A 14826-nucleotide genomic window follows, 5' to 3' on the forward strand; every position below is an offset into this window, starting at 1 on the left:
AACTTCCTAAAAAGTAATGGAAGTAAAACATAAATAAATAAAGTAAATTCGATTGGAATTTCAATCACAAAATTGCAATTTTAATGATAAAATTAAGATTTGTAGAGCCGATAAATTTTTTATATGTATTTTTAGATACAATATTCATTCACATCAATGCTCCACAAAAAAATTCTTTTCCAGGATTACAGAAACGGTTCAACCATATCAGAAGAAAAAATTTTACAGAACTCATATTTGACGGAACGATTATTTTATCTTTTTTTCTAAAATATTAAAAGAAATATCAAAGTTTGGTACAATTCAGTTTATTTCAAGTTTTTCCGTGATTAAACGAAATAATTTATTTATTTTAAAATAATGCCCCTAGTGGGAGTTGAACCCACGACCTTAGCATATCTTACTTGAGTATAACTGGAGCTCAGATTATAAGTACCACGCTCTAACCGAACTGAGCCATAGGGGCTGAAAAAAGCCAAAATACTCTTTCAATATTTCAATGGTTATAATGACATAATAAAATAAATTTAAAGTCGGCTATCTGGCAAATATAAAATATTATAGAATATACATTAAATTATTTAACACTCTAAGAAACCAGAACAGTTGGAAATTTTATTTTTAAATATCATAGACGAAAGAAGATTAACCATAATAAAATCTATAAATTAGCATCAACAATACAGAATCAAACACATTTTACAAATAAGCATCAAAAACCTCCATAAAATATATATCTGATTTTTTGTATCACAAAATAAAGTCTTTGTCTTCTTGATTTTCATTTGTGATACGAACAATAATATTGAAATTAATGAACTATTCCTGTAAATGATTATATATTACTAATTTTGACTTAGACTAGATTGTTAATGTATACTTATGTGGATTAAGCTATTGATTTATTATAAAACATCTAGATGCCATAATATTCGATTTTAAAATTCAAATCAAATAATTTTGGCATTCATTACATGCCTCTTTTTCCGAATGATGATAGAATTTTTTAAAAATTAAATAATTTACCTGCAAAGGTAGGTGAACATTAATTATATTGAAATATATTTTTTAACATATTTTGACAACATTGTACCATATGGCATAACATGTGATGGACAGGTAACACAATATCATAAAAAATACCAGAAAGAACATGAGGTAACCAACCGAATCGAGGCATACATTTAAACTATAGGATTGAGGCAAACATTAGAGCCAATAGGTTTTGAAAAGAGGAGAGATATCGAGGAAGATGTAAGGGGAGAGTATATATCCAATAGTTTGAATATGGTGTGTTCACGGGAAATCAATCACTTTATGCTCGAATAGAAAATTACAATAACCAAATTAACTCATAAATAAAATTAAGTTAACCTCCTAAACCATAAAAATTAGAATATTAGTCGATCATCTACCCAGAAAAATGAATTAAAATATCTATTTTATATGAATTAATTTGATTTTTACCACCTTATAATTGTTCAAAAATAAAAATAAAATTACGTGAATATTTAATAATTGTACTATTTTGTAGGTCAAAACATATGTATATATGCGATTGGAATTCGGCGCAGTAATTTAAATATGGCCCACCCAACATTTATACACATTTTAATAAATTTAAATTTCGTTGAAGTAAACTCCATGGAACTCTAAGATAATATTTCTTTGAACGGTGCAATCTAAGGGGGGTGTATTAATCCTGATCTATTTTTCTAAATCTCGTTATCGAAATTTTTATATATTATATATGTTTTTTATTATAATCTATTGCGTGAAAATGGGTAATATGAATTCATATTTTTTTTTATCTCTTGATTTTTACACGATCGTATGCTAAAACTAGTTTGTTCCTCTTTTAACTTATATTGTTTTTAAAAAATAAAGCCCAAATGGCTGTATCACAGGATAAAAATTTTCTATATTATTTAATTGAATAAAACGTGTTTTTTTCTTAGGTAATTTTTAAAAATAGGATGCAATGAAAGAAGATATACCCGAAAGTACGTATACATGTGATCACATATTACTGATTTAATATTATTGAAAAATAAATATAAAATCATGATGTATATACAGCCCATGGATAAACCATAAAAAAATATAAGTACTTATTATTATTTAAATCATTTTATTCTTAAAAATACGTGGTTCAGTTATGGCTATACCATATAAAAATTTATAGCATTAGAACATTTTGATAAATTAATTCACACTCAGAAATTTGTTTATTATCATTTTTTAATTTTCCTATGCAAATAATATCGCATTGGTGTTTCTTGTAATTATCTTTAAAAATTTTTTATTCATACGGTGTAAGTAAATTATTTTGTATTTTAATTTAATATAAATATTTTTCAGCTTTAAATTTATTAATTTGAATTCATATTCCTTTAAAATGCTCTCTTAAGATCTCGAAAATACTATTTTTTAAAATTTTGTAATTTATTTTCCATATCCTTAATAATAATTTAAATATGGGGGAAGGCTTTGTATATATTCAAAATTTGTAAATAATTACAAAATAGCTGGCTTATTATTTTGTGAAAAAGAAAAGGATTTAATATTACATTTCTATTTCATTTTTGCATATATAATCCTTTAAAAAACACTGCATCCGAGTTAACTATGGAAAACTAATGCTTCATCTTACCCATCTTAAATACAGTAAATTTTTGCCCACACCCTTTAAACTTTAATTGAAATATACAGTATTACTTTTTAATGTATTAGAACTCTTTTTAAAAAATCACTGAGGTCTCATAAGATAAAATATATAATATAAATCAGTGAGTTTATTTATTTTATTATTAATTTGGAGATAATCTATAAATGTATGAATATTAATTTCATGATAAATATGCACATAATTCTTCTTAATCTTTTCAAACAATAAATATTTTTTAATTACCTCTAATTTATCCAATTTAATTTTAATTCATCCCTATTCTACATTTAAAGATAATTTTAGGTTCAAAAAATTGATTATTGGCTAAAAAACTTATTTTTTTTTAATTTGATATGATGCAATAAAAATTTTATTATATACTGACCTCGTTGATACCAAACAAATATTTTTTGAAGCGATACTAATTTTTAATTGTCATTCTTTTTTTTGAAAATTTTGCGGCAACACGGTTTAATAGATATATTGCAAAAAATGGGTTTCTTTTTAATTTTTCCACCTTGAGAAAAAAACAAATGAATCTATCATATTAAGGTCGAGTGAAATGTATTTTAACCTTTTATGATCTTAAATTGACTCTAAAAAATATTTAATATAAAACAACTTGTGTTAATATCATAAATTACATTATTTATATGGTAAATATTATTTAAAATAATATTAGATTGTAAATGATAATAATCTAATAATTTAAATTCTTAGAATTATTACTTTTGTAACTTCATACCATTATCTCATAATAAGGTAAACCACTTTAAAACAATAATATTTATATGCTTGTCAGTTGATGTACACTTTTAAGTAAAACAATCAAAACGCTAATATTTATCTGTGTGTCTATTCCTATATAGAGTCTAAAATATGCAAAAAAACTATAAAAAATTACATTAAAAATGCTCTAATATTTAATTTTTAATTTTTTGCAAATTATTTTCTTTGAATATGCTGGAAAAATAAAATAATTATTTTATTCGAATAAATTAAAAAAAAGGCTTATTATTAAAAAAAAATAAAATCATTCATAAATGGGTTATAAATGATACATTTCGAATTTGCGAACTACTAAATTAAATTTTCAAAACCTCAAAATTGTCTTTGTTCATAAAAAAGCCAGCGAAATTTTTGTCTCGGCATCGAAGGTTGTGGTTAACACCATAAAACAATGTTGAGCTTTAAAGATCAAGTAGAATTGTCGGGTGGGTTTTAAATACTTTTCTAATTGAACCAATATGTTTAAAATATTAATGGTGAGATTTATTTGACTTAATACTATACAGTTTTCATGGAATTAAACAATGAACCTACTAGCGTAAAAAAAGTTGAATAAAGGTGAAATTATAATTCCGTGTATCATATATTTTTGAAATACTGTAAAATGAAGATCAAACGCCAGATTATATTGTTTATTTTACCAACTATATATCCCTTAACTATTATTACATTTCTTTATCTCTTTATTTATGGGCTGATTTTGGTATTTTTATTTTAGATTTTCTCTTCAAGCATAACATGATTGATTTCTTGCGGGAAAATTTTAACTGTATTCTGTGCTATTTTTCTTCTCACTCTTCTTCGATACTTCCCCTCTTTTCAAGACCTATTGGTTTAAAAGTTTTCCCAAGCCTCTTGTTTGAATATTTGCCTCAATATTGTTACAGACCATAATTTTTAATATATTCGAATTAATTTAATCTTTCAAATCTCCTTAAAAAATTAACAACAGCATATCTATGAATTATAACCTATTTTTTTTATAATTCAATTTAAAATTAGTATGCATCCTTCATTTGCTAGAAATCTAGCGATATACCATGGATCATATTTACGATAAAAAAACATTTTTTTTATTTTAATAACTAATCTAAAGTTTACTATCCGAAAATTAGCAAATTAAATAAGTTTGTCGGTGTATATTTCTTAATATTTTATTCTGATTCTGAGTTTTCACTAGATTTATCATCATTTTTTTCTGGATCATCGACAGCCATGTTTGCCAAAATAACTGTCCAAAATCTTTTGTTTTTTTTATCGACCTTACTTCGTTTTGTGCCTACACCAATGAATTTAAAATCATCCTGCAATATAGGAGTTGAATCCGATGCATCACCTTTTAGGCCATCAAATGCCTCAACATAACTATACGAAGCGGTTGGAAGCGTATATTCTCTCATGTCTAGTTGTTTAAGCTCCAATTTCTTTACGTATTTATCCATTTTATCATTAAAGTCACTTTGCCTATCTTCTCCTTCTTCTTTCGTCGATTTTTTTTCTGCTTTAGATGCGTCTTTAGCAAGCATCTCACCTAAATCATCTAATTTCAGGACATGTTCAAATGCATAATGACCTTTTTCTTTTCTTAATGTATTAATAGCTTCTATTAAATTATTTTCTTCTGCCGAAAATATTTTATAAATGAAAAATATAAGCAACATTTCGAATTTTTATTCTTGAAAATTTATACATATTAAATTTATCCGTTTTGATTTTTACCTATCGAAAATTTTTAATTTGAAGAGGCATTATGATTTGTTCATTTTCTGTTTGATTTATATTTATTGTTTTTAAATTAATTAAAAGTAATTTCTGTCTGTTCTTTGTTGACAAATTTTGTTTTATATAAAAAAGAAAATATTTCAGATACAAACTTTTGTAAATCAATTGACATGACATTTCTAGATAGTAGTTTGAAATTAACGTAATATTTTTTTTGTAGGCATTATTTGTAAAAGCCTCCAAAAAATATAATTTTATGATAAAATTCATGCTGAAGAATACCACTCCAAATAAATTTCTTACTGTTGGGTAAATTTTAGTGTAATAATATGAAAAAGGCATAAAAGACGTGGTGCAATATTCAGATTACTGGGTTGATTACTTGTTTGAGCAGTCAATTTAATGATAATAACTAGTTTAGAACACACGAAAAAAACCACATTACGATAACTAATCTAACATGGCTTGGAAGTAATTTACAAACATAAATTACCAACATATTAACAATAAATTCCCCAAAAAAAAGTTTTGGTCGCATCGATCAAGTCTAAATAAAAATATATTTATAATTTTGACTGAAGTAAAGTAGAATGGCATTCTTAAAGGATATCCAAAGAAAATGATCATAAATATGCAACGTTATTTATTTTTTCGGATGTGTTTTTCATACATAAAAACGATAAAGATCACCATATTAGTACCTTACATAATACACAGATTATTATTATTCTATAGGAAGTAATCATTATGTTATGAATGGGTTTTAAGAACACTAGAAATTTTTTTCAATAAAGTCTTTAGGGTTTAACAAGAAATTTTATTGCAGATTAAAAATTTGTCTCAATCACAGCCTTATAAGTCGAAAACAAAGTCTGTTCACACTTCTGAATGGAGGTGAACTGTGAGATTTATCATCGATTTAATTCATATAAAGGCGTATAAAAATAGAAAAATATAGATGCTTATATTTTATCATGATCTATGTATTTTCAAGTTTTTGAGGCCTTTACATCATATGCGGATACAGGGAATCAAGTGGCTAACAAATTGAAGATTATCTTTAAAACATCGACAGGACCACCTAGGATTCCGTGAAAGTATAGGTGAAAAAGTAATCATAAATGAAAAATAAATGATTTTATAGAGCAATTAATGATTTTTATCATGCATTTAAGACTTTTCATTTATAAGCGAATAAACATATTATAAATTTATATAAAACATCTTTTTGCCTTCTTTATAAATAAGAATTCGGACACAATAATATATTAAAATCAAAAAAATCATCCGTTTTATAAAAATAAAATTTGATCGTGATAATCAGCTGTAACGTATTAAAACCCAGTCTTTAAATTAAACTTTTATTCTTTATTTGTGACTAAGTTCTTGAACGGTCAATACAGTTAAAAAACAAAAAAAAAATTTAAATAAAATTTATTCAGATTTGGATTTTTAATAAAAAATCATATAGTTTAACTTTTCAATATTTTTAGAAATCATCGTCAAAATTAAATAGAATCCAATAGTTTTGCGTGCTCGTTTTCTTTTTGGCTTCAATGATTTTAAACAGCACCAATTGCTTTCAATAGTGTTAGTGTGTAATTATTTTACATGAATCACAAAATTAACACTATGATTCACTATTTCATATATGAAACCAGATGCAAAGAAATCGGTATAGCCTCTCCACGTATCCGTGTATATTGTTAATACCTGAATATGATGGTTTAGAAGATAAATTTTAAAATTTCCTTATTTCGATTTCTAACTGTAAAAATTATCATTTTCTTCTTTCATTTATATCCACCATACCTGAAACTTACACGCCATCTACTCTGTGCCCTCGATCACATTTAAGAAGCATAAATTTCATCGGCTTCTAAAATCATATTTAGATCATCGATTATATTTTTTTGACCCTAGAAAATTCTTCTTACTTCTCTTCGGATATTTATTTTCACACAACAAATTGTTTTCCGAATTGCCCAAATCTTTTATTTATTATATCGGATAATAGAGTCTTAAATGAATCTAATTTTTCGTGGATTTTAAATTTGACCCATTTAAAGCTTTTGATTTTAATATTAGCACCACTTTTCATCATCACATCCACCTCTATCTTAATTTTTTCTTACAGAGTAGTGTTCGAAGATTTTCTAAAAAAATTTGACAGAACTTTTTCTTTTTTGATCTCTACTCCATCACTATAAAATTTACGTAGTTTAAGTATTTAGTGGTTCGCGTCTTTTCATCTATTTTGTAATAGGGTAATTAATTAATCGACATACTAGAGTCCCATTAGCCATCCAATTTAGTTAACCATTCAGCAACTTAAAATCTCATTTACATCTATTCTTTGAAATTTTTAGTTTTATATGGTCGGTGACGCTGGAAATGTTGATATTAAAAAAAAATATTTTGCATACAATGAATAAATAATCATGTAAATTATTGTATTTTTTCTAAAATTTTAACAGTAAGAGAAAATTCAGTTATACAGACTTATTTTGACAGTATGGACTATAATTCAGTGGTTCAAAAGCTAAATATTAATATTTAATTCTATTAAAGTTATTGTATGAGAAGAATTCGTTAATAATAAAGAATCATTAAAGGTATAACTTCCACATTTTATTCAAATGAGTGTGCTAAACCACTATTTTGTATGATCTTTCGAAACAGTATTAATTTGTGGCCAACTATTTTCGATATGTTTAGCTCAAAAAAACTAAAAGGATTAAGTATTGAAAAAGGTTTTTTTATATTATTGATCAATTCCCTAATTATTCAACTTTCTTTATATCTTAAAAATTCTATCAATAATTTATAGGCCAATGAATGCAGAAGAAGACTATGGAAATTTAATGTTTATATATTACAGATATTTTTAAAATTGACAAAAAAATAAACATAAAAATTTCATTGTTCTAAAAAAAAGATGCGTTTAGTTTCTAGCAAATTTAAATTTATATATTTGTCTTCAAAAGAAATTTATTTTGATCTGCATTATCTTTTTTTTCTAATTAGTAATTTTACTTAAGATGAAGAACGCTTGTTAATATTTTAAGTGTTTTAAACAACATTAACTTCTATTTTGTATTTTGATATTATGATATATCCGTATTTTATATATGTTATAATTAGGTAGAATTATTATCAAAAATTCATATTGATTTTCACTAGGACTGATTCATTTTTATAAGTTCAATTATCACCTTTTGGTATCGATTTATGGTACTGTTTTTAGATTATTACACTGTTTAGTAAATTATGTATTATATTAATTGTAATTTTTTTATTTTTCAGCCCATTTTATTTATAAACACTTATATTCGTCTAAGAATTTTCCAGTTTTAATTTGAATTTATATTATAATTTAATATTTTTGGATATGAATATTACCATACGCCATAACATATGATGGTCTGCACAAAAAATACCATAAGTCGAGTTTAAGGGGTAAATAATAAAACCACAGAATCTGAAGAACACTTAAAACAATAGAATTGAGGCAAACACTTGAAATAATAAGTCCTAAAAGTATAAGATATATAAATAAAGTGTTATTAAACTGAATTTTAGGGGCCGAAAACCAATTCAACCCAATGCTAAATAAGCTTAAGAACTTTCATAATCATCACAAAAAAATTGGTTTGAAAATTAAACATATTAAAATATTTTTTTGAAGATATGTTTTGTTATTTGAGTTAATACATGTATGTTCAGATCCCGTTGTTGCAATTTTAGGGGCACGGATCGCCCACCACAACTATCTCTCGAATTACATATTAAAAAATTTTTAATGTGCATTTATTTTAGAATTCTAAATTCATGAAATGTGATGTTTATAATTTTTTAACCAATTATGGTTTTTAGGAAGGGATTTAGGCTTAATAAATCATCAATGTTTTTATCGACTAATAGTGAAGAACTTTCGGCGCTGAAATGCAAATATTGAATTATAAATATATAGTACAACTTTATTTTTATATTTTGTATAAATGGATTAAATAATCACTAATTTTAACCTCTCATTTATAATTATATATGATAATTTATAAACCTAAGTGGTCGTGAAAAATTGAGAGCAGTTGGTAAGATTGACTATACATTAATATGCAAAAACCAATAACATTATCAGAGATTATATTTATTTTTATAAGTATATTAAAACGAATAAAAATAACGGTTTTTATTTGTTAGTTAATATAAATGGTTTAGATAATAAAGTATTCTATTTTTTATCTTAAAAAATGTTTTAAATTTAAAAAAAAGCAAAATACTGTTACTTGTGCTTAAATAATTTAAAAACAAAAAAAAACTTGGAAATATGTAAATAAAATTCGATCGAATTGTAATACAAATAAATAGATGGCCTAAATTCCGAGATCCATTATCAAATTTTTTGAAAGAAGTTTTTAGATGCACTTATATATAAATTTATTTGTGACTAGAAGAAGTCATTTTAAATTATGTTTTTTTGCGCGAAAAAAGGGTGAAAATTATAGATTATAAAATAATTTGAAATTTAATTGGTGCTATTATGATGATAATAATAAGAATATTTTCCACATTGTTTTTATCTGGTATATAATTGTCACTATTATGATAATATAAAGAAAAGTGGCCCTGTTATATTTTGACGGATGCATAGTTATTACTTTTTGCAATAAATATATTTTTATAGTTCTTTTTTAAATCTCTATACGCAAACATAAACAATTGTATAATTCTCTCTAGAGAAATATAATTTTCTCGTATTAAGTTACGCTTAAATAAATTAAAAAGTAAATTTAATAAGGAAAATTATTTTATTGGAATTTTGAGCTCTAAATATTTTCAATATTAAAATTGTGAATAGAAATTTGTAAGATAATCTTACTTGCGTCTTTCTTGATAGATTATAATAAGCAAATTATTATTTTCTATGTTTTACAAATAACCACCCACCAACCAAATGTTCGTTTCTTTTTCCAATCAATGGGGACTCTTTACTAGCAAATACCTGGACCCAATATCTTTCGTTAGTATGTGAAATACACGAAGCTATACCAGTGTGAGCAAAATCGGCAAGTACATTTTGCCTATATTTTTCCTTATTTTTCCATGATTTTGCAACAGATATAATTTCATCAAAAATGCCTTTTCCTATGTTTTGACCATAATTTCCCAAAAGACCGTAGTTTGCATTAATAATTCTATCTTTTAGATTCGGAATGTCTATGCCATTGTCCAGTCTTTCTGTGCTTAATTTATTTAAAGTACACATTTTATCTGCGAGAACTTGTGCCGCGTTATCGAGTGATTTTAGTCTTTTTAAAGGTGGTTTATCATTTTCTACACGGAATTCGTTCATTTTATTATGCATATGTGCTTCAACATCGATAAGTTTTATCGCGACAATATATGTCACAAGGAGTATCATATTTTCATGTTTTTTATACGCTAATATTCAAAATATAATCTGAAACTAGAAAAACAAGTATTTTATATGAATTTGAACAAACAAAATTTAATGTGTAAATCAATGAAAAATTTTATAAATATTTTCTTTTGTTAGAAAGAACCAATGCTATCGAAATTTGAAAAAAAATTGTCAAAAATTAATAAATTTAGTTTCTGATAACTATTCTAAAATATTTAATATTATATTTTGTTCTAATTTAGATAAATATTTTGGGTTTTTTCTTAATCCTTCATAACTTGGGATGATGTGGTTAAAAAATAAGTTGAAATTAAGGATTCAGTAATCCCAACTGAAGCAGAAGCATACACACAAACAAAAGAAGTAAGAAAGACACTTGAACTAAAAAGTCTGGAAAGAAGAAGGTATATTCATTAAGATTATAAAGATGAAGAGGTGGGAAAATATTCAGCCAAATCTGTTCTGAAGAGCACTCTATAGTTTTTCTTGAACAATATTAGATGGTTAAAATTCAAATTAACCTACAAATAAATTTAAAAAGAATAATCTTTGATTTTGTGTGTGACTATCAAAGATTTGGGATATATTTGAAGATAATTTTATAATTGCATCATTAAAGTTTACTCGCAGAAAAGAAATAAAAATGCATACGGCAATATTAAAAAAAATCTAAATATTTATTTACATAGTTCAAGACTTTATTAAAGAGAAGCCATATATGTAATACTTTATCTTTGATTCTTTCAGTTCTTTTCTATCTGTCAGAAAAAATATCAACAATAATTGTAGCAAAAGTCGACATATTTTAATCTAAATATATACTTTTACTTTAAAAACAAGAATATCATATCTGTAGCCTTATTAAATCTGTAGAATGATATTACTTGAAACATTTTAATAATTTGGACCTAATATTATTTGCTACAACTGCAATCTTTTTTTTTTCACATACAACTACATTTGTTGATCTAAAATATTTATCATTAAAACCAATTAAAATGATGATTGATATATTTAAAACGATTGATGTCATCTATTTGTGTATTTTAAATATCATTTTATCTAGTGATCAAAGTTCTAAATGATGTAAATACTCCTAATAAGAATATTATCAATACTAAATTTCTAGCAATTGTTGATATTATTTCCAGCTCCGTTTAATCTGATAGCTATCTATGATTTAATGTTGAAATTCTACCCCCAAACATCATGAAGACATTTTTTAAATTCGAACGTGGGTTTGTGACTAGAGCGTTGGGAATATATGTGTGCTTTCTCAACTATGGAATTTTCCAAGAAAAAATTACAAAGACAGAATATGATGGCAAGTGTTTTAAATATTTTGTATTTCTGAACTTTGTTAAAAATATAGTTGGAACAATTGTGATTTATTTAGCATCTACTTTTAAAAGAAAACCATTACGGTTAAGGCATCCAAATCCGCTTCCAAAATATATTCAAATATCCTTTCTTGGACTAATTTCAACCGAGATATCCTATAGAGCACTAAAATACTTTGATTATACAACTCTTGCAATTGGAAAGTCGTGTAAGCTAATTCCTCTCATTTTCATGAATTTTATTCTGTTTAAAAGAAAAGTCCGATCGTCGATGTATGTTTCTGTCATTATGACTACGGTCGGCGTTCTTTGCTTCATGATATTCGAAGACAAAACTTACATAAAGAAAAGAAATACATTTACTGGATTGTTGCTTCTTCTTATGAATATTTTTATAGATGGAACAACAAGTTCGGTTCAGAAAAATATATACGAGGCACACAAGGTTCATTCTTTTCATTTTTTGTTCTATAATGGTTTTATAACATCGATTTTCTTATTACTTATTTTGTGTACACCGTTTACAACACAATTAATAAATGCTTCGATGTTCATTAAATTACATCCCAGAATTATATTTGATATCATGTGTTTTTCTTTGTGTCATGTTGCAGGTCAAATAGTTATGTATAGTATGACTGAAAAATATGGGCCTAAGGCGCTGTCAAATATAAATATCAGTCGTAAAATAATGAGTATTTTGATAAATTTATTTTGGTATAAACATTCTGTGAATTTAATGCAATGGATAAGTATATTATCTATAACGATGTCATATGTTATTGAAATGCTAGAAAAAAGTCGAAATAAAAAAGAAATCTGATCATAATATCATTTATTATTTTTTAAAATATATTTGAATGTATCAATAAAGATTAAGAAACATGATTTTCAGTTTTATATATTATTAAGAGTTAAATAACCTGAATGATTTATCTCACTGGTGGTTTTTAAGAACACCAACAAAGCATTTTAAAGTTATAAATACTAAATAGATTTCGAATCGGTAAATAATTTAACTAAAAACCTTTTTGAAAAAATCCGCACTATAAAATTGTAATTCCAAACCGAATTTGACCCTTAGAATTTAATATATTTCTAGACATGAGTGTATGCATTTTATTTTGCATTAAAAATAGGTACTAAAATTATATTATATTTATTTTATTTCCCTCTAGGTGGTTTTAAACCGGGCGAATAATTTATATCTAATAAAGCTTCTACAAATATTTGATATAAAATAAGGGCATGCGTTTTTCCACCATCATAAATTTTAGCTGTTTAAAATATGTATTTTTTTAATAATGCTAAATTGCTGATATTTTAATTTAAGTCTGAAAATTTAGCCTATAAATAAATATTTTATTCTAAAACCTTTTTTTATTAGAAAGTATTTATATTGGGGTGTTAGGAATATCAACTGAAGCGGAATCATACGCACAAACAATATGATTGAGGGAGACACTTGAACTAAAAGTGTTGTGAGAAAAAGATGCATCGATTAAAATTGTAAAGATGATGGGTTGGAAAGAAGTATCAGTTAAATATACTCTATAGTGCAATCTAATATTTTGCTTAAACAAAATAAAAAGTTAAATATCAAATTAACACATAAATAAAAATTAATCTATAGGAACACATTCGAAAAATTGGTTAATAAAATGAATAATAAAGATATGAATAGCATGTAAAATGATGTTTTGTTTAAATAATACAAGTGAAGGCATAAAAAAGAATTATATTTTAGAGTGTACAATAAAGTTAAAAAAGGATTATATTTAGCTAAATTATTTTCTTAATGCCATTATTTGTATATATAGTGTTTGGCCATTCTTGGATTAAATTTTAAAAAGAAATTACCCGTACTTGAATCATAATTTGTGCTTTTAATGGTTAGTTTCTATTTCTTCTTACAATATAAAAACAATCCTATTAATTTCTTTAATTATATATCATATACTGTAACCATATATATATTTTATGTTTTTATTCCTAGTTTAGATGGTACATATCATTTTTTATATTTCTCTGAATATTATGTGGGGTTATGAAAACTAACTAATTTTAATGGTAAACTAAAAAAACATATTCAATTTGCCTTACAAATATAATGACATGGTTCAAGGAATAAAAATTTTATGCAAAGCTTCTATTTTTTAAAGCGCTCTTTGTGTGTTTTAATAGTATAAAAATTTCGTGCATATATTTATAATAAAAATATATTTTAAATTAAAAGGTACCATGGCATTTACAAAATTGATATCAATGGCTTGTTAATTATCAATATAAAATAATGAATATGTATTCGAAAAGTAAATATATATTTTGATCTTAAAAAAATCAAGGAGAAGATCAACAGGATTTTAAAAAAATTATAATTTTCTAGCATTTTATTGTTAATTTCAAAGAAATACTACATGGGTTAAAACCAACTATCGGTTTAATCAGAGGTAAATATATATAATTCTAGATGCTGTGAACTTTGAAAAGATCGAAATTAACTTGTTTTGTTTAATGTAGATTCAAATGCGGGTTTATATTGCGTCATATTTTTGGTTCACATTGATATAATGCAAAGATCTGTTTTCGCAAATTTTTGTTTTAAAAAGGAATAATATACTAAATTCTTAAATTTACATAAAAACCATTCAAAATTTTTAAATCTAAATATTTTATAAACACAAGAAAATTTTTTAATCGAATAAAAATGTTTAATACGAAAATTAATAGTGCATATGTATGTTGTTATGTTAAATTAAGAGAAAATACAACAAAACAACAGATTTTTTCCTGTGAATCGTTATTCGGTGCAAGTTATAAATAAAATAGGAACTAAATCATAAAATAAATGCTACAAAAATACATTTAAAGCTATAGTATAT

The 14826-nt window shown here is 24.8% G+C and overlaps 1 non-coding gene across 1 annotated transcript; it reads right to left on the minus strand.

Annotated features, from left to right (window-relative positions):
* Positions 1–361: 361 nt before the first annotated feature.
* On the minus strand, positions 362–466 carry TRNAI-UAU (transfer RNA isoleucine (anticodon UAU)). The gene is made up of 2 exons: positions 428–466; positions 362–397 (listed from the first exon to the last, which is right to left on the minus strand). It is a non-coding gene; the product is annotated as a tRNA-Ile (tRNA).
* Positions 467–14826: the final 14360 nt, after the last annotated feature.

This window comes from Rhyacophila brunnea, unplaced genomic scaffold, assembly GCF_057557595.1.
Source record: "Rhyacophila brunnea isolate RB1 unplaced genomic scaffold, BYU_Rbru_1.0 scaffold_157, whole genome shotgun sequence".
Classification (NCBI taxonomy): Eukaryota; Metazoa; Arthropoda; class Insecta; order Trichoptera; family Rhyacophilidae; genus Rhyacophila; species Rhyacophila brunnea.